The sequence below is a fragment of the Drosophila yakuba genome, unplaced genomic scaffold (genome assembly GCF_016746365.2).
Source record: "Drosophila yakuba strain Tai18E2 unplaced genomic scaffold, Prin_Dyak_Tai18E2_2.1 Segkk50_quiver_pilon_scaf, whole genome shotgun sequence".
Taxonomy (NCBI): Eukaryota; Metazoa; Arthropoda; class Insecta; order Diptera; family Drosophilidae; genus Drosophila; species Drosophila yakuba.
In genome coordinates this window covers 914,784-941,145 of record NW_025048817.1, presented here as the reverse complement: position 1 = coordinate 941,145, position 26,362 = coordinate 914,784, and the positions used below count along the sequence as shown (strand labels likewise).

General features: G+C 38.7%; 1 pseudogene; it reads left to right on the top strand.

Annotated features, from left to right (window-relative positions):
* Window positions 1–26,362, top strand: part of LOC26535280 — a 383,537-nt pseudogene that overhangs the window by 63,372 nt on the left and 293,803 nt on the right.

Genomic DNA, 26,362 nt, shown 5'->3' with positions numbered 1-26,362 from the left:
AAACTCCGCCATGCTCTGCTGCAAGGTAAGTATCATTGCTTCGAAATTTTGTTGTTGTTGCTCCATTGGCTTTTTGTCTTGTACCGAATTGAAGTCCACATTTTTGGCTTGTAAACATGGCGCATTGGAGGCTGGGAGCTCTAGACCTGATCTTAGAGTGCTTGCATATGATGCGTTTTTGGTAACGGATCTTGTACCAAGTGAGGATATGGCTGCTTGTGATCATTATAAAAAAAATATCAACCCTATAGGATGAGAAACTCTTCCTTCTGTTCTTCTCTTAAACACATCTTTTTTAAAAAATCGAATCATTAACGATTATTAAAATAATTATCGTTTCTTTCCGCTTTAATCACAAAATAAATTTTTAAAGATAACGAAACTTTTAAAGATAAGCTACAACACTTCCTTTATCGTTTTAGAAGAAATTTTTGAATCTCCAGAGGCGATTTGGCCATCTTCTGATGGAACACATTTTATGTATGCACTATTTAATGACACCAATGTTGGAATGATGACGTACCCGTGGTTATCGTCTGGAGCTTTATTCTCTGGAAGCGGGATGTTCTCTGGAAGTATTTTTCCTGAAACAAAGATGGTTAGATTTCCAACTCCAGGAACTACTAATCCAGAGGTGGAGTTGTGGGCTGTTGACATAACTAATCTGAGCCACATTCAAAAATTTAACATTAAACCTCCTACCTCTATTGATGGACAGTAAGACTTTTAATAACTATGAATTTATATGGATTACATATTTCTTGATTTGTTTACTAGAGACTACTACCTCACATCAGCAGGTTGGATATCTGATACCAATTGCCAAGTTTCGGTAGTGTATATGGGACGATCCCAAAATTACAGTGTGATTTCATTGTGTTCTAAAGTGAATGACTGGAATTGCTTGGAAGTAAGTTCTGATTTCTTAAATAAAACCATTAAACAAGTTGAAATTTTTTTTTAAGGTTCACTCTGAACGTGCTTCAGAAGATGAATGGTTGGATATCTTTCCCCACCCGGTATTTTCTTCAGATGGTAGCAGTTTCTTATTTTTGGCAAATATTCAGGAGTCCGAAAACTACCAGTTTAGACATATTAAACATGTGACGATATCACAGCGAAGAATTTCGGTTATTTCCCATGGTCGATATGAAGTAAGTAGTACTTGAAATTTTTAAATACAATAGTCGTACGATAAGTGGAAAAATGCAGTCAAGAACAAGTCATAGTTTGGTTTCTTAACTTAATATAAATAGTTAAGGATTTCGGTATTTACTAGTAGTAGTTTACTAGACGGAGATATGTCGGCGTAAATAGGTCGCTATGCTCCTGAAACAGTGATATTTCTGGTAACGATATACCAGAAATATGTTGGATCTTCTCGTCTGCACTTCCACTAGCTATGTAACAGGTATCTGATAGTCGGGGAACTGGACTAAAAGTTCTCGAAAGCGCTATATCGTCGCAAGCTATATTGTTTTAAATGTGCAATAACGGCTAATCACAAAGTGACATAGCACCTTTTGGCGGATGTTCAAGTTTTCTGCGTCTAATAACGGCTGCTTAATAGCAACTAACGAACCAAACAAATGAGAACTTTTTGATTTTCTTAAGGCCAAAATGATAACCCATCAACAAGTCATTCACCAAAAAAGTTATGAATAAAGCGCTTATTAAAACAAAATTCATTTGGTAGTGTTTGCAAGTATCAAATAATTATGTGAACTAAAACATTTACAAGTACGATTAGTGAAGCGTACTGTGAAGTACTTTTCATACAACTCTACTTTAAGTTTGCTTTCTACTTGCTCGATAGATACCATGCATAAGCTTTGGATATTGTTTAGCAAATTTTATAGTTAAACTTTGGTCCTGTTCTCCATATTGAACCCCAGATCTTAATAGAAATTCGGTTGGTAGAAGAGTTCTACCTAAAATCCCTATAATTTTGTGTCTTCATCGGCTATAACGTGGAATTGTACTTTGAGATCTATGCTATCTTTTTGAACTGGACTGTGGACTTTCTTCGATTCATGTCAAACATTTTTCACCTCATGTCAAGTTTGTTTTTAACGAGGATCAAATAAATGTTTCAACATAGAAAACAAAGATCTGTATTCAAAAATCCGTTGAACGGTATTTTTAGAACGCAATGTACTTAAACTCTAGGATTGAAGATGAAAACACTGGATATTTTTGTCTAGCTGTTCGGCTGTACACCTTTTGTGTTCTTTTCTTGTTGGCAACCATTTCAACCTTTCATTGAGTCTTGTTTCCTAGTTGGTTGCATTTAAAACATTTATTGTCTCTTTTTGAGCAATCTCTTTTTATATGTCTCACTCGTCTCCATTGTTGAAAGATTTCCGAGCCCGCTCATACACTCTTCATAAGTTGATCTCACCATCTGTGAAGTGAGAGTCATACTTGACGTATATATTGTCGCTGTCATTGTGTGTGGGACAAGGCTAATGATATTCAGCGAAGATTGAAGAAATTGTTGAACCCTCTGATTTACCGAGTTTTTGGACATCGTAGGCGTTGTTATCATTTACTGTCGTTATTTCGTATGGACCCAAATGCTTGAGACCTCTTCCAACTTCTTTTATTTTTATTGGTACGATATCGCCCATATTGTAAAGCATTGCCAGTTTTCTTCGCAAGTTGTACGTCTTCTTGTATTCAGTTGAAGATTTAATATTTTAGTTTTAGCTGAAATAGGGCTATCGACTCCCCCTTAATCAATTCACGTACTCTTATTTTTTCTCCTATTCTGAACTCAAAAGGTGGCGTTGATGATTCTTGAGAAAGTCGAATTAATAGCCTGTTGAACTTGATCAACGTGTCTATATGCTAGGGTCATCTACACGGAGCTTGGAGAGGACTGGAATATTTATAGTATTTAGTGGGAGACTCGTTGTTGATTGGGCTACCTTTATATATTCGTCGTCGCAGTATTGTAGAAAATCTTGAGAGGTAAGAGCTGATCAGCGGTTCGATATATACAAGTTGGGCTGCCAAATACATTACCTTGTTCTCGTAGCTTTGTAATGACTTTGTTTGCGGTCGTTGTCTTTGTTGGTAAGGCCTATATATTTTTGTAAATAAATAAATAAAGGCGAGTATTTACTGTTTATAAAAAATCCATGTGGTAAGTATGCAATGGAACGTCTTCCTAATGCAATGAATGTAAGCAGCCGTCGTGCATGCCACTTTTAGTATTGCCTAAAATACACGAAGTACAGCATGCCCTTGCGCATGCCACCTTTAATATTAAGTAAAATAACGGTGTGCAGAAGTTGATATAAAATATATTATTTTTTCGTCGATTACATTTCTTAAAGCAAAAGAAAATATGCGAAATAGCGTAAAAATTGTCGATTCGTCCTTTAAAATAACTTTTATTTCAGTGTTTGTAGACTTCGAATATGGGTAATAATCAACTACTGTGTTTGTTTTCAAAAAGTCATATGGAAAATTGTTTTCGAAAACCTTTTTCAAACGAATATTACGAAAACGTACAAGTAATCCAATTAGACCGAAATGTATATCTGCTTGCAAACATAATTCCTCGCTAATGACATTCGAATGTCCCTACAAATAAACGGAACAATAAACATGTTCAAGTTGATTGCCCTGTACCCACTGCGATTTTTAACAAATTCTGCTAGATAGACAGTGCACCGCCCAACATCGGTAAAGCAAGCTCATTGTAGAAGTCTTCTCGTATCGAATACAGTGGGTATTATAACCGTTACTCGTAGAGTAAAAGGGTATACTAGATTCGTTGAAAAGTATGTAACAGGCAAAAGGAAGCGTTTTCGACCATATAAAGTATATTCTTGATCAGGATAAATAGTCGATCTGGCCATGTGCGTCTGTCCGTCCGTCTGTCTGTTCGTCTGTCTGTCCGTCCGTATGAACGCTGAGATCTCAGGAACAACTAAAGCTAGAAAGTTGAGATTAATCACACAGACTCCAGAGACATAGACGCAGCGCAAGTTTATCGATTCATGTGGCCACGCCCACTCTAACGTCCACAAATCGCCCAAAACTGCCACGCCCACATTTTTAAAAAATGATTTGATATTTTTTCATTTTTGTATTAGTTTGTAAATTTCTATCGATTTGCCACGCCCACTCTTACGCCCACAAACCGCCAAAACTGTCAGTGTTGAAGACTCTCCATCGCACTTCCTCTAGCTGAGTAACGGGTATCAGATAGTCGGGGAACTCGCCTATAGCGTTGTCTCTTGTTATACCCGTTACTCGTAGAGTAAAAGGGTATACTAGATTCGTTGAAAAGTATGTAACAGGCAGAAGGAAGCGTTTCCGACCATATAAAGTGTATATATTCTTGATCAGGATCAATAGCCGAGTCGATTTGGCCATGTCCGTCTGTCCGTCCGTCTGTCCGTCTGTCCGTCTGTCTGTCCGTATGAACGTCGAAATCTCAGGAACTACAAAAGCTAGAAAGTTGAGATTAGGCATACAGACTCCAGGGACATAGACGCAGCGCAAGTTTGTCGAATCATGCTGCCACCTACTCTAACGCCCACAAACCGCCCAAAACTGCGACGCCCACACTTTTGAAAAATGCTTTGATATTTTTTCATTTTTGTATTAGTCTTGTAATTTGTATCTATTCGCCAAAAAACTTTTGGCCACGCCCACTCTAACGCCCACAAACCGCCAAAAACTGTCCTTCACAGTTACACTAGCTGAGTAACGGGTATCAGATAGTCGGGGAACTCGACTATAGCGTTCTGTCTTGTTTTTGAATTGAAACCACTTTGCTCGTCTTGTTGTTGTGCCCATTTAAAGCTCGATTATTGGATTTGCATTAGTTTTTGGAGATGTGACCAAATTTATTAAATTTTCTCTCTTTGTTGTTGCAGCCACGAGGAAGATGTCCCTTCTCACCACAATAGCAATACATTTTTTTATGGATAATTTTGAAGTATCGTCTGTTTAAGATTTCTTGATTTTCTGATTACTGTATTGCTTTTTGAACTAATAGTCTGGTATTAAGCTTATTTGAACTTAAGCATATTTTTTATTCCATAAAGCAGGGATTGGTTTAACGAGAGTTTAGAAATTTCGTCCATCACATATTGGATAAGAGCGAAATCTTCAGCAATTCCACTCGATTTAATATCTTTCATGCGGTATAAATATTCCTCAAATAGCATGTGTTCTTGTATGCGTGTACTTGTCATACTGAATCTGAACTCTCTTTACAAATACCATTTAGGGTACTTCAAAAATTTAATCCCTTTTTGGTCAACAAAAATAATTTCATCACTAATAACCACGAAAATTAATGGCAAAGTTTAGCTTTTGTGTTTTGTTTCAACCAATTAGTAAGGCTTTGTCCTTAAAATCACTTATACAGACCTTAACAGGAATTTAATACATTATTTAATATCCTGATTCTGTTTCCTTCCTTTTCTAATATGAATTGGTGCAGAGCACAACTGCATCCCTTTAGACATGGCATGATGGCTTGAATCACTCATATTTACCGGCAAGCTTCTGTAAATGGATAGAAATATACAAGACTAACAAAAAATGAAACAAGAGAGAACGCTATAGTCAAGTTTCGAACTATCTGATACCCGTTATATAGCTAGTGGAATAGCAATGGAGCACACTGACAGCGGTTTATCGGTTTGTGGGCTTTAGAGTGGGCGTGGAAAAAAGATTTTTGCCAAATCGGGAGAAATTTACAAGAAATTTACAATTACAAGACTACCCAAAATGATAAAAATATAAAACTACTTTTAAAAAGTGTGCTAGCAATTTTGGGCAAACATTTCTGCAAATTGTGGGCGTGGCAGCTTTGGCAATTTGTGGGCGTGGCAAAACGTTGTTCAGCACATCGATAGAAATTTACAAAACTACTGAAAAATTATTAAAACATTTTTTAAAAGTGTACGCGTAGCACTTTTTGGCGGTTTCTGGGCGTTAGAGTTAGCGTGGCAGCATGGGTCAACAAAGGTGCGCTGTGTCTATGTCTCAAGAATCTGTATGCCTAATCTCAAACTTCCAGCTTTTACAGGTCTTGAGATCTCGACGTTCATACGGACGATTCTAGATTCCCTTTTTTCCTCCGCGTGGAGCTATAACGCGTGAATCGACATATATTGGCGAATTAAGGGCGACATATCTTCGTCCTTTTCTTATTGGCGGAGTTGAGTCGTTTTCAAAACGAAACATCTCCGTTAAACTAATAACGAAATATCTTCTCGCGGAACGTTTCAAACGACCTAACTCCGCAAGCAGATATGATCGATTGCTTCTTCCGCCTGTATTATTGACGACATATAACTTCCATTTCATAACCCATAGCTCGGAGGATAATGTAAATTTATTGATTTGGGAGAAATTAGATGTGGACAAAGAAGCATTGATAAACCTAGTGTTACATATTAGGTTAAATCTAATAACGCACAGCAAAAAAAAATTAATAAAAACCAATGTGGCTATAGATTCGGATTAAAAATCAATAAATCGTTTATGATCAATTCTGACTTCGTGGTAATACTGTTACCTTGATTACTGGTTAAAGGGAATGGTTGGCCAAGCAATGTGTTTTTTATTGCAGCCAACCAAGCCAAGCTGGTTAAAACACTCAATTTAGACTTTCAACGCTATTGCATGTGGAATTTCATCAACGATGACGTTACAATTGCAATAGTTAGTAACGATCTTTTAGCAAATTTACAACTATTGATCGACTCGTGGCAACAAAATTTTGGTTGACTCAAGAACGCAGCGATTTTGTGTTCAGCCCACCAATTTTTTTTTAGAGTCTATCGTCTGGTTAAATCAGAAAATATTATAGCTTATACAATATTTGTTCCCTATCGATCACACTACAGATCGACCACTTTTGCAGCTTGAAAAAGGCAAGAGCTTGCTCCTAGTTTCCCCGGCTCGAGTGCCTGTTTTACGCTTCTTGAGCTGCCTATCTCGTAATCTATACAGACTGCTGCGAACAACGTTTTTTTTTTGTTGTTGTCTCCTTCCACGATTTCAATATCTTCCCCTCTGTTCTTTTGGTCAGGACAATCACGGTTGGGCGCCAGATGTAACGAACTTTTTCTTTTTTCTGCTCGCTACGAAATGCATCGGCTAGCTCAGAGAGTTTGTTTGTTCGTCCCACCAAATTTATGATTTATGATTTATGACAGAGTTTTAGATTTAAACCACCTTTATTCAGTGACTTGATACAGAGAATCCTGTGATCCTCGACTTCGGACGCGCGTCGTCTCTCCTTCGTCGTCCTTCTTAGCTGGTCCCGCGTCGCCCTCGACGGCGTATCCGTGCCGGCTCGACTGGACTTAGGATGTTATGGGGCAGGATGTATCGTCCGAAAGATCAGCTAGAGCTTCTCCCCGAACCACCTTTGCAACCACTGATTCCACCGTCCCTTGTTGCGTAAGCCAGGCACTCGTCGCCCTTGCCAAAGGACCAACCTGCGGGCTTGGCCGGGGCTTAGGATGTTATGGGGCAGGGTTTTTCGTCCGTAAGATCAGCTGGAGCTGCTCCCCGAACCACCTTTGCGACCACTGACTCCACCGTCCCTTTCTGACCACGCCAAGTCCTGGTGTTTGCTTCTCCTTCGCTGGTCCTTCCTTGCGGGGATCCTTTTGCATGCTCGCTTCGACGCAATTGTACTTTCACTTGTGCGTCACTGTGTAGCTCTCCACGCACTGTTTCGGATCGGCTGTCTGCCCGTGTGGTACTCCGCGTACTTTCTTATTGAAAGTCTGTGTACTCCGCGTACTTTTCCCGATCGACTGTCCGTCTGTATGGCACTTTCTTCATTGACTGTCCTGAGCTGCGCCGGCGCCGTCCCTCATATCGGCTGCGGGAATCCCGTTATTTCCTCTTTTGCACACGGCTCGCTCGGGTCCAAGTTCCAAACATGTCCCGTTAGTTCACGGTGTGTCCTCTTTGTGCCTGTCCAAAGTCCGCACCGTTACCGTATGTAGAGGTCATTGGCGGGTTTGAGTCCAAGGTCCAGCGCGCGGTACCGTTAATTCACGGTCTCTCTGCTTTGTCGGGGTGCAAGGTCCATTATTTACCATTTGACCTGACCGACCTTGACTCTTCTCGCATTCCAGCCGTCTTCGCTGTTGCTACGCCGATCTCCTGCACCCGGATTTGTGGGGAGTTTTAAGACTCCTCACACTACTTCTCCCTCTTCAAAAACTAAAATCTAGTCTCACTATCTGGTATCAAAATGTAAGAGGCTTGTGTAGTAAGCTAACTAATTTGTATTCAGATAGCCTTTCCTTTGCATACCATATTATTGTTTTACAGAGACTTGGTTAAAACCGGAGATACTTAACTCTGAAGTTTTCCCAGGTATGTACACAGTATAGATCGTTCCTCTAGGCGGGGAGGTGTAGTCCTCTAATTGCTGTTAGGTCTACCCTCACGTCAGAAGTACTTTTTGACGAGTTCCGTAACTTAGAATTCTTATGCGTAAAGCTGTCATTTTCTGATATCAATGTTTATATTACGAGCACTTACATTCCGCGTCTTCTGAATTTCCAAAATGTATAAACCATTTGTCCGCTATCCAATCCGTTTCAAACAGACTGTCCGATAGGGACCAACTAGTTGTTCTAGGTGACTTTAATATACCCGGCACTACGTGGTCCACAAAAGAACAATCGAATATTTTCTGCTGTAGCACAGCATGACTTTATTAACGGCTTAATTATATTAGAAACTCTCTTGGTCGATTATTGCATCTATGCTTTGTTATAAGTCCTCAAAGGGTCTTTCTGACTACAGTAGCACCTCTTAGTCAACCAGAAGATCCATATATCCAACTTTCGAGGTGATAATCAACACAGGTACCGTAATAAAAAAGAGGCAAGATAAGTCAACCAAACGTATTCATTGTTTTCGTAAAGCAAACTTTCTGAGGCTAAACAGGCAGAAAGAATCGTTTCCGACACGATTTGACCAGAATCAATAGCCGAGTCGATCTGGCCATGTCGTCTGTCCGTCCGTCAGTCTGCTCGTATGAACGTCGAGATCTCAGGAACTATAAAAGCTAAAAAGTTGAGATTAGGCATGAAAGTTATATTTTATACTGCGGTGATTATTAAAAAAAATATATAATTTTTATTTTGTATACATCATGTAACAGAGTTTTATCTTTTATAGATTTATAAGTTTAATCTTTGGATCGGTGTCCGATCTTTCTCCGTTTTCAAATAGGACTGTCAGCTCAAGAACAATTCTTTTCCTCCAAACCTCGGCCAGGAGCTTTTCTTAAAACTTCTAAAACTTTGATCTGTGTTTAAATTAAAAGCTTGGTGATGCAATTGCTTCACTGCATTGTGAAATTCAAATTTGTTGACCAATGCAGATTGGCAGATTGAAGCAAAATAAGTTCTTGGTCACCAAGAGGAGGCTGTGTTTACGTTACGATAGTTTGTTTATCTAAGTAGCCAAGCTGTGGACCGGCAGCGACTTGGTTCTCACGACTTGGTGGAAGATTTGGATTTGTTAATATAAGCAGTTGCAGGCCGGTGAAGTGCAACTTTGAGAACAAAGGAAAGTCAATCGTTCAGATTGGATTTCGAAAAATGGTTTATAATTTGGGCAAGGGCCCCTGAATCATGGGTTGAATAACTTTCATCCTTCGAATATGGAGCGTCCCGATTCATTTCGAATTTTATTTAGGTGATCTCTTAATTTTGTTAAAAAATTCTTTTTGATTAAAAGATTTTTTTATATCTGGCCGATGTTTTTTGGTTACAAATATAACATGAATATATTTAATAATTTAAAAAAAAAACTAAATATATAATGACTAAAATTAATAATATATAGGAAAGTGATATCTTGGTATTATTAATTTTAATGAATGAATTTAAAGTTGTTATATTATATTATTGTTCTGAATTATTGGATTTTATATATTCCGATATATAGTAAATTTCGCATCTGTTTGTTATTACAGGGTATTTTATATAAATAATAAGGAGTTTTTTATGTAGTACAATTTTAAATACTGAGATGTCCATTAAATCTGCAATAATTACAGGCTTTTATTCGTGTTTTAAAATTTTTTTTATATCTTCTGTGTTGAAAATTTGTGTGTTGAAGACATCAATTTTTGGCAATATGATAGTGTCGATTAAATTTTGTAGGTCAATTGTTAACAGTCTTAAGCAATCTTGATTGATAAACATATTTTTAAATTCATCAGAAAGAGATTCTATTTCTTTGAACAATTTTGAGTTGATAATAGATTGTTTATTATTATTGTCTATTAAGCCATTGATTTTATCTTGTATTTTCATGAAGTCATCATGACCCGGAGTTCCAGCTAACCATTTCCATACGGTGCCTAATTCATTAATTCCCCTTTTGGATAATATGTTATGTATTTTGTAGGGTTGTTGATAATATATCAAAATATCAATATATTGATATTTTTTTCTGAAAATGATATATTTATATAGTGATATTTTATTTGCCCAAATATTGGTATTGCGATATTTTGTTTGGATATTTTTTGATATTTTCTCTTTGCTCACTTTGTTTTCGACGCGATACCAACTACACGAGCACGTGATAAAATAGATGTCATAAGATGTATGTATGTGTGCGTATTTCAGAAGCTCAAAATTTCACTGAGAATTTATTATTATCTGTATTATATCCGTTTTATTATTATTATGATCTGTATTAGAAATCCATTAACTTAAGTTATGATATATTAAGATAAAAGGAAATATGAAATTAAATATGAAAATTAAGTTAATAAGAAATTTTTATTGAGGGGAAATAAAATTTTATTTGAAAAAAAAAAAAAAATATCATATATATCGATATTTTTTTGTGATATTTTAAATATTATCATCATTTTGTTTTGATAAAAAAAATATCATCGATACAATATTATTTTAATATCACGACATCCCTAGTATTTTGATAATATTAGCTCAGATAAAGTATAAGCTTCGATAACTTCTAAGTGCGGCTCGAATATTTATTTCAGAATAGTCAATGAGATTGAATTCTTTCTTCTTTTAGGATATTATGGATAGTAGTAGTTGAAGGCTCGGAGAGGAAGGAGTTGAGGTTACCATTAGGGAAGTGGATGCGGGCTGTATTAAAAGCTGGACACTCATTAAGTATGTGATTCAAGGGCATTGTGTTTTTTCGTTGCCGAATTGGCAGGGGTTAGATGTTGCCTGCAATAATCTATATTGATGGGTGAGTCTTGTGTGGCCTAGACGTAGTCGAATAAACTTAGTTTGGTCACGTCTTGATAATTTATTGATTTCCTTGTGTTTAGAGTAGTCATTGATATTAATTTTTTTCTTTGTTTATAAATTGGTACCAGCTTGAAGAATGTTGTAATAGGTTATTAGCTAGTTTGGACTTTATGTATCTGTTTATATCGGTCTGGTTGAGATTTGTGGTGATCAGCGGCGCTGTAGTTGCGTATTTTGCGGAGTCGTCTGCAAATTCATTTCCTGTGATTCCCACATGGCTTGGGATCCACAGGATTTTGGGTTGGAGGCTTGTAAGTAGTTTTCGAATTAGTGTAGGGTAATATGAGGAGTTGTCGATGTTTTTTATTGCGTTTTAGGCAGACAGTGAGTCCGAGCAGATGCAAATTTTTCCCTTAATTGAGCGACCTTTCGGTATAAATAAATGTATAGTTGTTAATTTTTGCTTTTATTTCTAAAAATTCTTTTGTGAATATTCTCATATTGGTTTGATCTTTATTATGTATGTATTATGTATTACTATGTATTTGCTTAAACCTGTGTCTATGGATTCTGATTGTAGGTGCCAGGGCGGTTTGGATTTTTTTATGAGTTTTATTGGGGTGACAGGGAGATCTAGGTTAGCGCAAACGGTAATAGATTTCTGTATGTCTGTGTTTCTGTATTTTGTGATATTGTTTTTTATGATTTTGTAGATGATTGTTTTTAGCGGAGTGTCAGTTGATTGGGCTATTGTTTTCGATAATTTAGCTTGAAAGTGTTGTATTCTGGTTTCTAGAGTGGTGACATTGGATTCAACGTAGATGTTGTAAGAGGTGTTGAGCAGAAGGGGCCTATCGCGGTCAGAAGATCATTATTAAGTAGTGTTTTTATTGTTTTTAATACTGTTTTCGGTGCTAGTCCATACAGTGGTAGGCCGAAGACTATTTTTGAAAGGCATAAGCGTTTTACAATTTGGACAAGGGTTGATGGCTGACAATTGTATTTATCGTTTGCCAGGAATTTGATTATATTTAATGACTTATTCAAAGAAATTTTTAATTTTTCAATATGTGGTTTCCAACTATATTTTGAGTCGAAGGATAATCCTAATATTTTTATTTCCTGTACTGAGTCAATTAAGTGTGATTGTGTCGATACTCGGCAAATACAGCGGTGTTTCCTGCAAATATGGATATGTTTGCACTTTGAGATTGAAAGCGATGCTCTTGATTTATCACACCAGTTGTTAAGTCCTCGAAGAGACTATTTAGGTCAATTTGCCCGTTCTTTTATTTTTTTTAACTGTGCGATAATATTGTAATCGTCTGCATTCGCAATGAAGTTTAAATCTTTGTGTTTGCTAATTTCTGATAGGCTATTAAATGCTTTAAGGAAGAGAATCACAGACAGCGAGGAACCTTGGAACCCGTTATGCAGTGGGTGATTAGCGATTGCCTGTGGTTTACTCGGACTCTGATTTTTTTTGTTTGTCATAAACTGTGCAACATATTTTTATAATTTGGGTCTACACCCCATTTAAGCAATTGATTTTTTATGGTGTGTAGTCCTACTTTCTCGAATGCTTTTTCAAAGTCGAGGAATATTATTTTATGCGTGTTTTTTTCTACGAGGGTCCTGCTGATGATAGCGTCTACATATAGTAGACAGTCTGTCACAGATTTCCCTCTTTTAAATCCTACTTGCCGACTGTTGAGAAGTTTGTTAGAGGTAACAAACCACCAAAGTCGTTTGGATATAATTTTATCAAGTGTTTTTGATATACAGGGGTTAGGTGAGATTGGTCTGTATGATTCTATTTCCGTTTTGTCTTTGCCTGGTTTATGTATTGGAACTATTGTGCTAATTTTAAAAGCCTGAGGAATAAATGAGCTAAGAATTGAGTTAAAGAAATTAATTATTCTGTTTTTTACTGGTTTTCCAATGTGCTGTATCATGGAGTAGTTTATTTTGTGGTTCCTGGCGTATTCCCTTTAGACTGATCAACGCCGTATGTCTTGTACCATAAATTCAGCTGTTTTTTTAGGTATATAATCGGTGCCTAGACTGTATGTGTTATGTTTGGCATCTATAAACGCCTGGGAGAAATTTTGATCCTCTGAGATAGATGACCAGTGTTTGAAAAAGGCAGTAGCAATGTCTTCTGAATTTGTGACAGTTGTGTTTGTAAATTTATCTTTGATGCAATGAATGTGAGTTGATTTGTGAATCCCGCAAAATTGCCTAATGTTGTTCCAAACCAATTCATTCTTGGATTGGCTTAAAATTGTGGAAGTCAGTGCGTGTAAACTTTCTTTCTCACTGAGTCGAATTTCTCTTCTGAGCTGCGCATTAGCTTTTTTAAATTGTATTAAGTTTTTTTGACTCATATCTCTATTAATGAATCTCCTGGCTCGGTTTTTGTTTAATTTCAACTTACTTAATTTTTTGTTCCACCATGGCACATTGTGTTGAGTTTTTGGTGGTTGAGATTGGGGAATACTACTGTAAGCGCTAGTTAGTATGATTTTATTTATTTTACTATGTTCTATGTTTGTGTTGGTTAAAACCGGGATTTTGCTATTAAGACAGTTTGCTAGGCTTGTCTATAAATCTTCTTGTGTAGTTAAATATCTGTTTTTCTTTGGTAAAAACGGTTGATTATTATTGGGCAATGGTCACTACCCTGGGGTGAGTCCATGACTTTGAATTTACAGTGGATTTTGAGTCTTGGTCAACATAAGGCTATATCGATGTGGGTGTAGGAGCTGGGTGTGGAAAAATGGGTTGGTTGGCCATTGCTTAAAATGATGCAGTTGTTTTTAAGAATGTAATCTCCGAGAATCCGACCCCTGCGATTGCTCTTGGGAGAACCCCAGAGAGTATTCCAACCATTAAAGTCACCAATGATCAGCGAAGGTGTTGATGACTGAGGTAGTGTGTTTTCTAAATCTAAATTTTTTTGAAGGTGGAACATACGCAGAAAAGATGTTAAATTTTTGTTTGGAGTAAATTTCTAACGCGATGGCATCGAAAGTATAGTCTACTGGAAGTGGTTTATGTTGAAGAGATTTGTGGATTAGCAAGGCGACTCCACCTTTTGCTATGATTGACGTAGTATTGTAGATTATGTAATTTACAGAGATGGGGGAATTGTTGGGAGAGAGTTATGTGTGTTTCCTGAAGGAAAATAACTTTGGGTTTGTGTAGTTTTATAAGAATTAAGAGTTCATTTTAATTGTTTGTGTAGCCGTTAATGTTCCATTGTAATACTTTAAGGGCCATATTTATATCTAGTTTTTGTGCTTATTTGGATTTTTCGATTAGTTTTAAGTTAAATCTGTAATATTTTTAAGCTTTGATCTTGATATTATTGTGCCTCTTGGTTTTTCTCTATTAATTTATTTTAGTTCTGTTTCTTATATTTCTAGGGAGTATATCTACTTTACTGTTTGTCCTATCCTTAATGTTACTTTCCTCGATAGAGGATGAGCCCGATACTCGTAGGAGTATATTATACCCTTTGAATAGTTCAGAGTTCGGTGCTCTGAGACTCCTACGGGTATGTGCAGAATGGTTGTAAGTTTAAGGAGTTTTAGAGCTTGTGTAATATCTTTTGTTTGTAGGAGAAGGTTTCCGTCGCGTAGTCTCTTACAACTAACGACTGCACTTTCGGCCATGGGGTCATTACATTTGAGACTCCTGCGAAAGTTGTTCCAACGCTTGTTGGTGAAGGCTTTTCCTTCCAAATGTCTGGTGGAGGACGCATTTCGGTTGGGTTTTAAGCTTCTTAAATTTGTTGTAAGCTTATAATGACTAGTGCCCTAACTGATAAGCGCGATCTATTTATAAAAAATATTTTGTTTGTCACTTAAGCTTGACTCGCGAAGAAGTTTGATTTGGGAGAGATGTACGACTGATCGCATCGGCTGCCAAACGTAAACTGTTTCTTTTATTATAATCGCCTTATCTTCATTATTTTCCACGTCTTGTAAAAATATTTTATTAAAAAGAAATTTGTTAGTAAAATTATTTTTTAAAGGTAATTGAATATGATAAAGATCTTCTAAAGTGCAATGAATTCCTACCGTTATGTTTGGTTGTAGATATTCTCTTAATATTGTTATTAAATTTTCTGCCGTATCATATTCGATTTTATGTCGTGTCTTATCAAAAACTTTCAATGACTCATGTATTGTATACCGCTCCGTTGTTAATAACAGTTGTTGTTGAAACTGATTTAACGGTTAACGGTCTCTTGTATTACATTTTCGAAACTACTTTCAGCGGAACGCTGTGTATTTTGATCTGAGATTGATTGTTTTATATCACTGTTTGTAATATTATTTATTTTTATTTGAGATAATGCATCAGCATCGACATTTGTTGTTCCGGGCTTATATATTATTTTTGGGGTGAAACTTTCTGTGAAAGAATACCATCTTCTTATTTCTACGTTTGGGTTTTTATCCGAGATTGTAAAAGATAAAGATTGATGGTCAGTTTGTATTTCTATACCGATTACTCCATATAAATAATTTCTGAGATTTTTAAGAGCCCAAACTATGGCTAACAATCCTTTTTTATTTGTGGCGTAAAGTTGTTCGGTTTTATTTAAAGTTTTGAATATATAAGTAATTGGTTTATTACCTTGTGATAATACCGCTCTGATAGCTACATCTGATGCGTCTGTTGTCAATGTGAATTTTTTTTATAATTTGGTTGGACTAATTCCATTTGTGCTGGCAAATTATCTTTAAGTTCCTTAAAAGCTTTTACAGCTGGATCATCTAACTGTATGGCAATTTTTGTATACATTATCCTGGAAATTTTACCATTATCTCCTACTAAGTATTTGGTTAAGGGTTTGGCAGATTTTGCATAGTTTCGGACTAATTTTCGGTGATATCCCGTGAGGCCTAGGAAACTTCGAAGCTCTCTAATGTTTTTGGAATCGGATACTTCATAATTGTGGAAAGTTTTTCAGGATCTGTTTTAATTACATTGTGAGAAACAATATAACCAAGAAATGCTGTTTCTAATTTAAAGAATTTAGATTTTTCAAGATAAATTTGCATATTTGCTTGTTGTAGAATATTAGTTTGTTAACCCAAATGGCATTCGTAGGAATTCAAATTTCCCATTATTAATTGAAAAAGCTGTTGTTTCTATATCTGACTCTTTCATTAAAATTTGGTTGGAATACTGATTCCAAATCAATTGTTCAGAAATATTTCGACTTTCCTAAGTTGGATAATATTACAGACGGGTCTTGCATCGGGTCTGGCGTCCGGTATTGTGCTTTCGTTTATGTCCATTATGTCCAAGCGCATAAAAAAAGACACTACACTTCTGGGAACCCATTTCTGATAGACTCATGACAGCCACATACAGATGTAGAGCTAGACATATAAACATCATACAATGTTATGCCCCGACGGAAGACGCCAAAGATGACACCAAGGACGACTTCTACACTGCCCTCACAGCAACCCTCAGCCATACGAAGGAAGGTGACATTAACATCCTCATGGGTGACTTTAATGCGTAAGTAGGCCCCAACAACATCGGTCTAAGATCTGTCATGGGCCAACATGGAACTGGGACTCGCAATGACAATGGAGAGAGATTAGTGGAACTCTGCCAGCTATTCCAACTGGTCATCGCGCGGCACAATATTCCCACACAAAGATGTCCACAAATACTCCTGGACATCTCCTAGTGGTAACACGCGCAACCAGATCGACCACATTTGCATTAGCAGGAAATGGAGACACTCACTACTGGACGTACGGAACAAAAGGGGAGCATCTATAGACAGTGATCATGAGTTGGTCAAATGCCTGATAATCATATGTGGGATATTCTGGCCAAACGGAATAGCCAAGACAGAGCTATGGCGCGTTACGAGCGAGCCCCCGATACACACCCAAAAAAGGAAGATGAAATGGATGTGGATAGGGCACGCTCTCAGGAGAAACCTTAGTAGCATAGTAAGGATGGCACTGGACTGGAACCCCCAAGGAAGCAGGAGGGCGGAAGGCCAAGAGCAACATGGAGAAGAACCGCTCAAAAGAACTTGCCCAAATATACATCACATGGGAAAATGCTAAACAGACAGCACAAAACAGAGTTAGATGGAAGGCTCTCGTAGAAGCCCTAAGTTCCCGACAGGAATAAGAAGGAAATAAAAAAAAATAAGACTGGTGAATTATAATTTGTTCCTTCATCATTCTATCGATTTCATTATTAACGAAATCGGAGACTGACATAGCACAGGGATATTGTTTGCTATAAATTGCTCTGTCATTGTCAGTAGTTATTTCTCCTCGAATTTTGGTTCGAAAAAGAATTTGCATATTTATTTCAGAATGCTCCTTTTCAATTTTATTCATAATTTTATTTTCGAAATCTTTTATTTGATTTGAAATTAATGTTAAGTCATGAGTTCTTTGTCGGAAAATTTTACGACGGCGTGTTTAGGATTTTTTGATCCCAAACGATTTATTTGACGGAATTAACATCGTCGGCGTGTTGAGGATTTTTTGATCCTAAACGAATCTAGCTTAATTTGACGGAATTAACATTGTTGGCATGTTTAGGATTTTTCGATCCCAAACTGTTATATTCTTTATGACACGGATAAATCAACGCTGGCGTTCTCAGGATTTATAAACATCCAATTTGTTTGGCGGATATTTCTAAGCCGGCGTGCTCGAGATTATTAGATCTCAAGCTATTAATACTTCTTTCAGTCATAACCGATTTACTTTCATTTCATTTCATTCATTTTTTTATAATATACTCTTTCAATGCCGTGGCCCCTGTGTCGATTTATATTTTTTAATTCTCTTTTTGTTATTCTGTCCACCCCTATTACATGAGGCATTCCTCTGTTGGGCGCTGATCTATAAAATGGTCCTCGTTAACGTTGTTTACTCTCATGGTTTTTTGAGCTGGTTGGGTAACTGTCCCTGTTATAATTATTGCTTTGATTATAATTATTTATTTGCGAAAAATTATTATAATTCTGCCTGTTATTATTGTACCTGTTATAATTGTTATTTGGACGATTGTAGTTATTATTCGGACGATTGTAGTTATTATTCGGACGATTTTGAACCCTAATAGAGCTTTCAACTTCCATAGGTTCTGTTGGGGGTTGAACTTTGGAATTGTTGTTAAAATTCCAATTGTTGTTTTGTCCAAAGTTACCGTTTTGTGACCAATTATTATTCATTCTATTTGAAGTATTATTCTGTCTAGACTTTACTGGGTTAAATCTGAGGTTGTTTCCCTGATATTTATTTTCATTTCTATACCCATAAAACCTATTTGCGAATTGGGCTGTTAGATTCTAATTCCTGGCACTTTTGCCAAAGCGTTCGGCAAGTACGGTGGGTAAAGAGAAAATAGAGTTTCTGAGATTGAACCATTCAATCCAGAAATGAAAATTCGAACTGCGTTGCTCCTAATTGTTTTATTTCTTTCTGTCTTTTCCATAATGGTTTTGTTTATAAGTAATGTCATTTTTAATTCTGTTCATACGTCCCTGTCTAAGGATGTTTAATTCTGATTCGAGAATATGGATTGGTCTTTTATCGTTGTAAATAAAATCCAATCTAGAAAGAATTGCTTGAAAATTTAGAACGGTACTATGGTTGGTTAGAGCATCATGTGCTGCTCCCATGATTTTATTTCGTAATTGTTAAAGCGATAAAACATTCCTCGCTTCGAATTTTATAAAGACTCATGGCGGTTTCTGCCTCTTCTCTCCAGCCTACATATTGGGTTATTTCACCAGTGAACTTTGGTTAAGAATTAACTACTTCTAGAGTAGTTTCGCATTGTACATTTGGGTCAATTGTTTGGAGTTTATAATCTCAACTTCATTTATGTTAGCAGTTAACTGTCCCTCTATCCCTTCAATTTTCCTGGTAACATAACCTAATTGTACACTTATTATTCGGTTAATTAATTCCATAGTCAGATTGCTGGCGCTAGAAAACCTGCCCTCAGAAAATGTTGGTGCTGAACCTCCGGTTGCCATTTTTAAATTTAAATTCTCAAAACCTTGTAATGTTTTCTGTATCTTGGTCTTATTTTATTAATTTAAAGTCTTAATATTTTATATAATATATATTTGTATATAATATATAAATATATTTATATATACTTCTGCTCACAATACTTTCTGTTGCTTCTGTTGATATTTGATTGCACGAGTTCTAGATTAATTTGTTTTGTTAATCTTTTTCTGAACTTTGTATGTGTACTGATTAAGTGTTGTCGGTATTAGTCCACGATTTTTTACTTAATTGTAATCGTTAAATTTTATTATTCTGAACTTTTTGTATCACCGATTGTTAACGACGCGAGTTCAAGATTTTTATTTAACTTTTTATCATTAAACTTTTCACTTCCGAACTTTTAGTTGCATCGATTGGGTGGTTGGCAGCGCGAGCTCATGTTAATTATTTTACTTGTTATCGTTAAATTTCTAAAAACTAAACTATTAAATGCACTGCCCCACGTTGGGCGCCAATTATATTTTATACTGCGGTGATTTTTAAAAAAATATATAATTTTTATTTTGTATTCATCATATGACCGAGTTTTATCTTTTATATATTTTTAAGTTTAATCTTTAGATCGGTATCCGATCTTTCTCCGATTCCAAATAGGACTGCCAGCTTAAGAATAATTCTTTTCCCCCAAACCTCGGCCAGGAGTTTTTCTTAAAACTTCTAAAACTTTGATCTGTGTTTAAATTAAAAGCTTGGTGATGAAATTGCTTCACTGCATTGTAAAATTCAAATTTGTTGACCAATGCAGATTGCAGATTGAAGCGCAATAAGTTTTTGGTCACCTAGAGGAGGCTGTGTTTACGTTACGATAGTTTGTTTATCTAAGTAGACAAGCTGTGGACCGGCAGTGGCTTGCATCTCACGACTTGGTGGAAGATTTGAATTTGGCCGGCGAAGTGCAACTTTGAGAACAAAGGAAAACCAATCGTTCAGATTGGATTTCGAAAAATTGTTTATAATTTGGCAAGGGCACCTGAATCAAGGGTTGGATAACTTGCACACTCCAAAGACATAGACGCAGTGCAAGTTTGTGGAATCATGTTGCCGCGCCCACTCTAACGCCCTCAAACCGCCCAAAACTGCCACGCCCACACTTTTGAAAATTGTTTTGATGTTTTTCATTTTTTTATTAGTATTGTAAATTTCTATCGATCTCCATAACAACTTTTTGCCACGCCCACAAATCCCCCAAAACTGTTACGCCTCAAAATGTTTTGGTTTTTTTTTTGGTTATGCTGTTAAAAATCTATTTATTTGCAAAATACTTTTTTTCCACGCCCACAAAATTCACAAAGCTCCCACGCGCACACTTTTGAAAAACGTTTTGATATTTTTTTCACATTTTTTGTCTTGTAAATTTCTCTCGATTTGCCAAAAAACTTTTTTATCACGCCCACTCTAACGCCCACAAGCCGCCAAAAATGTCAGTGTTGAAATTTCTCCGTCGCACTTCCACTAGCTAAGTAACGGGTATCAGATAGTTGGGGAACTCGACTATAGCGTTCTCTCTTGTTTATACTGCAATTAAATAATTGTATAACTCTTGTTTTCCGATGTACTATCCGTCCATCTCTAACTAACCTCCTTGGTTTAATAAGGAGTTGAAACATCTAAGATATGTTAAGTCCAGACTTTATACAAAATTATACAAACTTTATACAAAATTATAGATCAGGCAAAAGTCGATATATTTGCCAAGTTTTTTCAAACCACACATTCTACGTTACCTCATTCCGAACAGCCTCACTCTTACGCGGTATCAAAGTCGAATTTGATATTTTGTCCCACTCTAAACGAAAGCTCTCTGCTTTATGATCTTTAGCGAGTTCAGCCTGTCTATTCGCCAGGTCCCGATGGTATTCCTGGCTATGTGCCAGGAAATTGTCTGCTATCCCTAAGCTTTTTGAAAACGTTATCACTCCTCATCTGCAGCACCTTTGTAGGTCAATTATATCACCATGTCAGCCTGGGTTCATGAAACGTAGATCAACAACTACTAATCATCGTAGAACAATAACTACTAACAGATGTTCTCTTACTTTCCACCTGATTGCCTGGTACATAGCTTACCTTGGCGAACTCCATATTTTCCAGCGTCCTGCATCGCTGGTCCAGAAGTACTTGGGCGATGAAGCATCCAGCAATTTGCTCCGTTGATCCTTTTCCAGAGTGCGAATATGATCATTAAACTTATCCGACAGTTCACGAAGCAAAACGGAACCACTCTGCACTGCTCAAGAATCTCAGTAATGTGTGCATAATAAAACAAGCAACGATTAGCAAATTTGTTTTGTTATAAATCCATAGCTATATCCAAAGCAGTGGAAGCCCAAGAGAGGCAACGACGTAGATGTTGGCATGTTCCAAAAAAATATTTTTGTATATCATAATCTTCAAATTTGGCTGAGGAGCATCAGAATGAACAAGGCAACGGGAGCTCAGGAGTGCCACAGTTGCCTGTAATGTATCGACGCTGAAAATGACGCGTAGACTGGTCATGGTTTCGCATAATAGAGAATGTACGACTTAATGCTTCAGGCACGGGAAAAGGACACAGGGCTTCCAACTGTAAGGGACCTGATCGCTCGGATTGCTGTGTACGGTGTAACGGTCGAGTGCACAAGACGCGGTGCTGTGATGTACTGCCAAGATGCCTGATATGTTGTTATATATGCAGCGATCTGGATAGAATCCACCCTACGGATGGGGTCTACCAAGCCAGTATCATAAAATGAGCTTTGTCCCGGATCGAACATGGTAATCGATAGTTAGTATTTTTATTTATCTTTGCATTGTGAACTAGTTCGAATATGTTAGGATTATTAGCCAAAATGTGTGCGGGGACACTGATTGTCGCCATCGCAAGTTTTCAATAAGTCGAGAAAGCTTAGGAATGGAAAATGCATTATCGCGCGAAAGTTTTGAGGACACACTGCGGTGAGCTAGAAATAAGTTAATTCCAACTCTTATAACCCTTAATCCTAACAGAATAAAACGAGCCTACCGAGCCTACTGCCACGGATTAAGTCTGCCCTTTCTTTTGGGATTCATGGTGGAGTAACCGTTTAAAGGCAACTCCGTTCGCGCGACGATATCTTTAATTCGCAGTCCGAGGGCGACTGCAAGGGCAACTTGCGCTTAGACTTACGGCTTAGACGGCCAGCTAGAGAGTTGCCAGGAGCCAGCAGGAGGAGCGCAGCCAACGCTACTTGCTGGAAATGGAATCGCGGTCAACTACAGAGTCGTCGCAGCCAGCGACAGAGGAGTTGCAGCCAGCGACAGAATCGTCGCAGCCAGCGACAGAGGGCCGCCAGCGTCGAACGACGGTACAACCGGGTCGCAGCCAGCGACGAGGAGACGCACAGAAGCGTCATTTGCGGAGACCGCAGCCAGAGCACTATGGGGAATTCGACCTGTTTTTTTGGCATAAATTAATATCTCGCAAACTATTTGAGATACGATGATCATTTTTTTTACTAGTCTTATACACACCTTTAAATTATTTTGAAAAAGTGGGTGACCACCCCCAACCCCTCCCACTTACAAAAAAAAAAATTTTTTTTTTTAATCAATATATTCTTCAGCATCTATTTCAATGTTAAATAATAAGTCATTTTCATATTCCTCTCCAATATGAGGATCATCCAAACATTCGTCTGCATGTTCAAACTCGCACGACAACAATTCAATGACTTCTCGCGGAAGAGGAAGTCGCCTATGTTTTTTAGTGCGCCTGCCTAAATTTATTGATGATATTATGGGGTCCGAAGTTTCCAATCCTCTGTGAAACACATCTGTAAAGTTGGAAATTCGACTGTGCTTTCTGGCATGATGAAGTCTGTCGGACTTGTACATTTTATTTCTGGCTTCTGCAGCCTCTTCGCCAAAATAGCCGTCTGGAAGAACTGTGTTTTCAAGAATCTGTATTGAGTGAACCAGAATCTTGTGAACGTCGCAGTCATTGGAAGCCAGGGAAGCCGATCAATAATTAGTTCTCTGGTCTTATGGCACAGTTGTTCGTACTTATTCAGGTCTATTGGCAATTGACAAGACAGGTAAGTTCAAGCTAAGACTGCCTTCCGTCCATGCCGAGTATTTTGCTACAAATTTATCCAGCTTTCTATAGCACATTTTCCATTTCTTCAACAAATTTACATGAAACATGCGCGCTTTCTCCCATACGTGACTTTTATTCATTTCCAAAATGCATTCGTCGATATGCAAACAAATAAATTTGAATATAGCATTCAGTTTTTCACGAGCTACCCATTGGGTGCGCCACACTTCTAAGAGGGCCGCATTGCCAATTGAGAGGTTGCTACCTAAAAATTTAATTTTCGCGAAAAGTCGCAAATATTCGCAAATGAAACCAATATGTTTTAAATACAGAATTAATCACTCTACAACATCGACTAACACACTTACTAAACAAATTTCAACAATTTTTTGAAACTCTATTCAAAGTTGAAGTTTTATTTTAAAAGTTGGACAAATTGTACACAAATTGTTAAGTTTACACGAACACAATAAGCAACATATTAGTAAAAACACATAGTACACACCTGAAGGTTGAGTATTCATTTCAAATTTGACGGGTTTAGGCCTTGTGGTTCAAGAAATATTAATTTTAGTAAGCACTAAAAAAGAAGCTCGCAGATGGCATGTGCTTTTTGTTTACAACAGCTGACTTTACAGCTGTTAATTATAACAGTGGACTGTTAATTTAAAATTTGCGTTACAGATTATAAATCTTTGATCAATTCTTAATATGTTAAAAAAAAATTTCAAAATTTGAAACACTTTAAAAAACACATTTATGCCAAAAAAACAGGTCAAATTCCCCATAGTGCAGCGGTCACGAGGCGCAAGGAGCAGACAGCGACCACAAGGCGTAGGAGACGCCATTTTGGACGAGTACGCACAGACGCGCACAGACGCCGCCAAAATGGATCTGGGGAAGATCCAGCATTCCACCAGGAAGAGTGCCCGGCTCAACGAAGGCTCTGGCACCCCTACACCGGATCAACAGCCAGCGCGTAGTGGATCGGGAACCCTGCCGTGGGCCACGATAGCGGCCATTGGTACCCCGACCAACACCAGCACTACAGTAGCTTCCCAGATTGGAAGTACTGCCGGCACAGCTGCGAACTCAGCGCCAGAGATGAACCAGTCCCTCACGCTGGATCTCATGGCGAGGATCGCAGCGTTAGAGAAGGAGCTGGAAAGAGCGAGAGTCAACAATTGTTCGCCAAGCGCAACCAACTGCGCTCCAAGCCTAGCTAGCCCAAGCGCAGTTGGCGCCAAAAGTGGAGCGTCGGGGGAGCCGCCATCTTGGAGCGGACCGCCACTACTCACTAATGGAGAGGCATCACAAAACGGGGTCGGGTCGATTCCCTATAACGGTGCCGGTGCAAGCAGCGCGACCTGCACTCTGCCTTCATTTTGGGGTGGACCGCCATTGCTAACGACTAGTAACAATTTTGTGGCCCACTGTGTGCAACAAGCGCTTGGCAGTCAGCCTACGGATTCCTGCCACCGGGCTTGAGCGTCCATAACGTGTCAACAGCATCGCCACTTGTCGGATCTTACGCCTCGACGATGCCGAATGGAATGCATGGGGCATATGGACCAAGAAAGCTTCCGGACTTGCCTGCATTTGGAGGGCAGCCTGAGGAGTGGCCGATCTTCAGTTGTGTGTTCGTGGAGACGACCCGAGCTTACAAATGCACGGACCTGGAGAACAACCAGAGGTTGTTGAAGGCGCTGAAGGATGAAGCTCGCGAGACAGTGAAGACGCTGCTGATTCATCCCGGAAATAGCGCCGTGATGGAGCAGCTGCGCTTCAGGTTCGGCCGACCGGAGCAGCTCATACGCAACTAGCTCAACAGCGTGCGAGAGATACAGCCGATTTCGGAGCACAAGCTGACAAAGATTATTCCCTTCGCGACCCAAGTGAGCAACATGGCGGCCTTCTTGCGGTCAGCGAAGGCGGAGCAGCACCTCAGAAACCCAACTCTCATGGAGGAGCTTGTGGACAAGCTTCCCACAAGCAAACGAGTGGAGTGGGCCAAGCATGCTGCAACGATCGTGCGCTTTCCCACTGTAGTCCACTGTAGTGGCTACAGGATAACGCAGACGTGGTGTGCACGGTTTTGGACGTCGAGGAAAAGAAGCCGAGACGTCGAGTTCTGCATGCGAGCGTCGACCACTACGAAGGCGAACAGGATGATCGCCATGGAGGTTGTCCGCCTGGAAGGTGGAGCATTGTGAAGAGGCACCGACTCTGCTTCACACGCTTACGAAGCGGGCACGCTATCAGATCCTGCCATATGCAATCTGAGTGCCAGATTAACGGATGCCGGAGGACGCAGCAGCGAGGTGGTTTTAGACGCCACGGAGGGAACCATCAGCCAGCTGTTTTCAGACGCAGCCCGACCAGGATGCCTTCGCGACAAGATGGTCATAGGGACCAAGAAGGAAACCAGCAGCCAGCGGTTTTTACAAACAGCCTGGAGAGAAGTGCTCCGCGTGAAACGGGGCCGCCACCCAAAGGAACCTTAGCTGCGTTGACACCGAAGGAGGACGCCTACTATTCCGCATACTGCCCGTTACGCTATATGGCGCTGGTCGAAAGGTGGATACATACGCGCTCCTAGACGAAGGATCCTCAGTCACGATGATCGACGACGTGCTGCGAAGAGATCTTGGAGTGCAAGGAGAGCATCGGCAGCTTAACATCCAATGGTTCGGAGGTAGGGCAGCCAGAGAGCCTACCAACGTGGTGAGCCTGCAGATAAGTGGAGTCGGAAAGACCACTCGCCACGTTTATGCCGTTTTAAGCCTAAGTCTGCCGATGCAGACATTAAGTCATCAGGATGTCCAGGAAGTGCAGAGATATGCGCGTCTGCCGATGAAGCCCTACAGCAACGCGGTGCCGAAGTTGCACATAGGTCTGGATCATGGACATCTCGGATTGCACTTAGAACGAGGCGGTTCTCTAGAGAGGGACCGTACGCGGCCGCAACC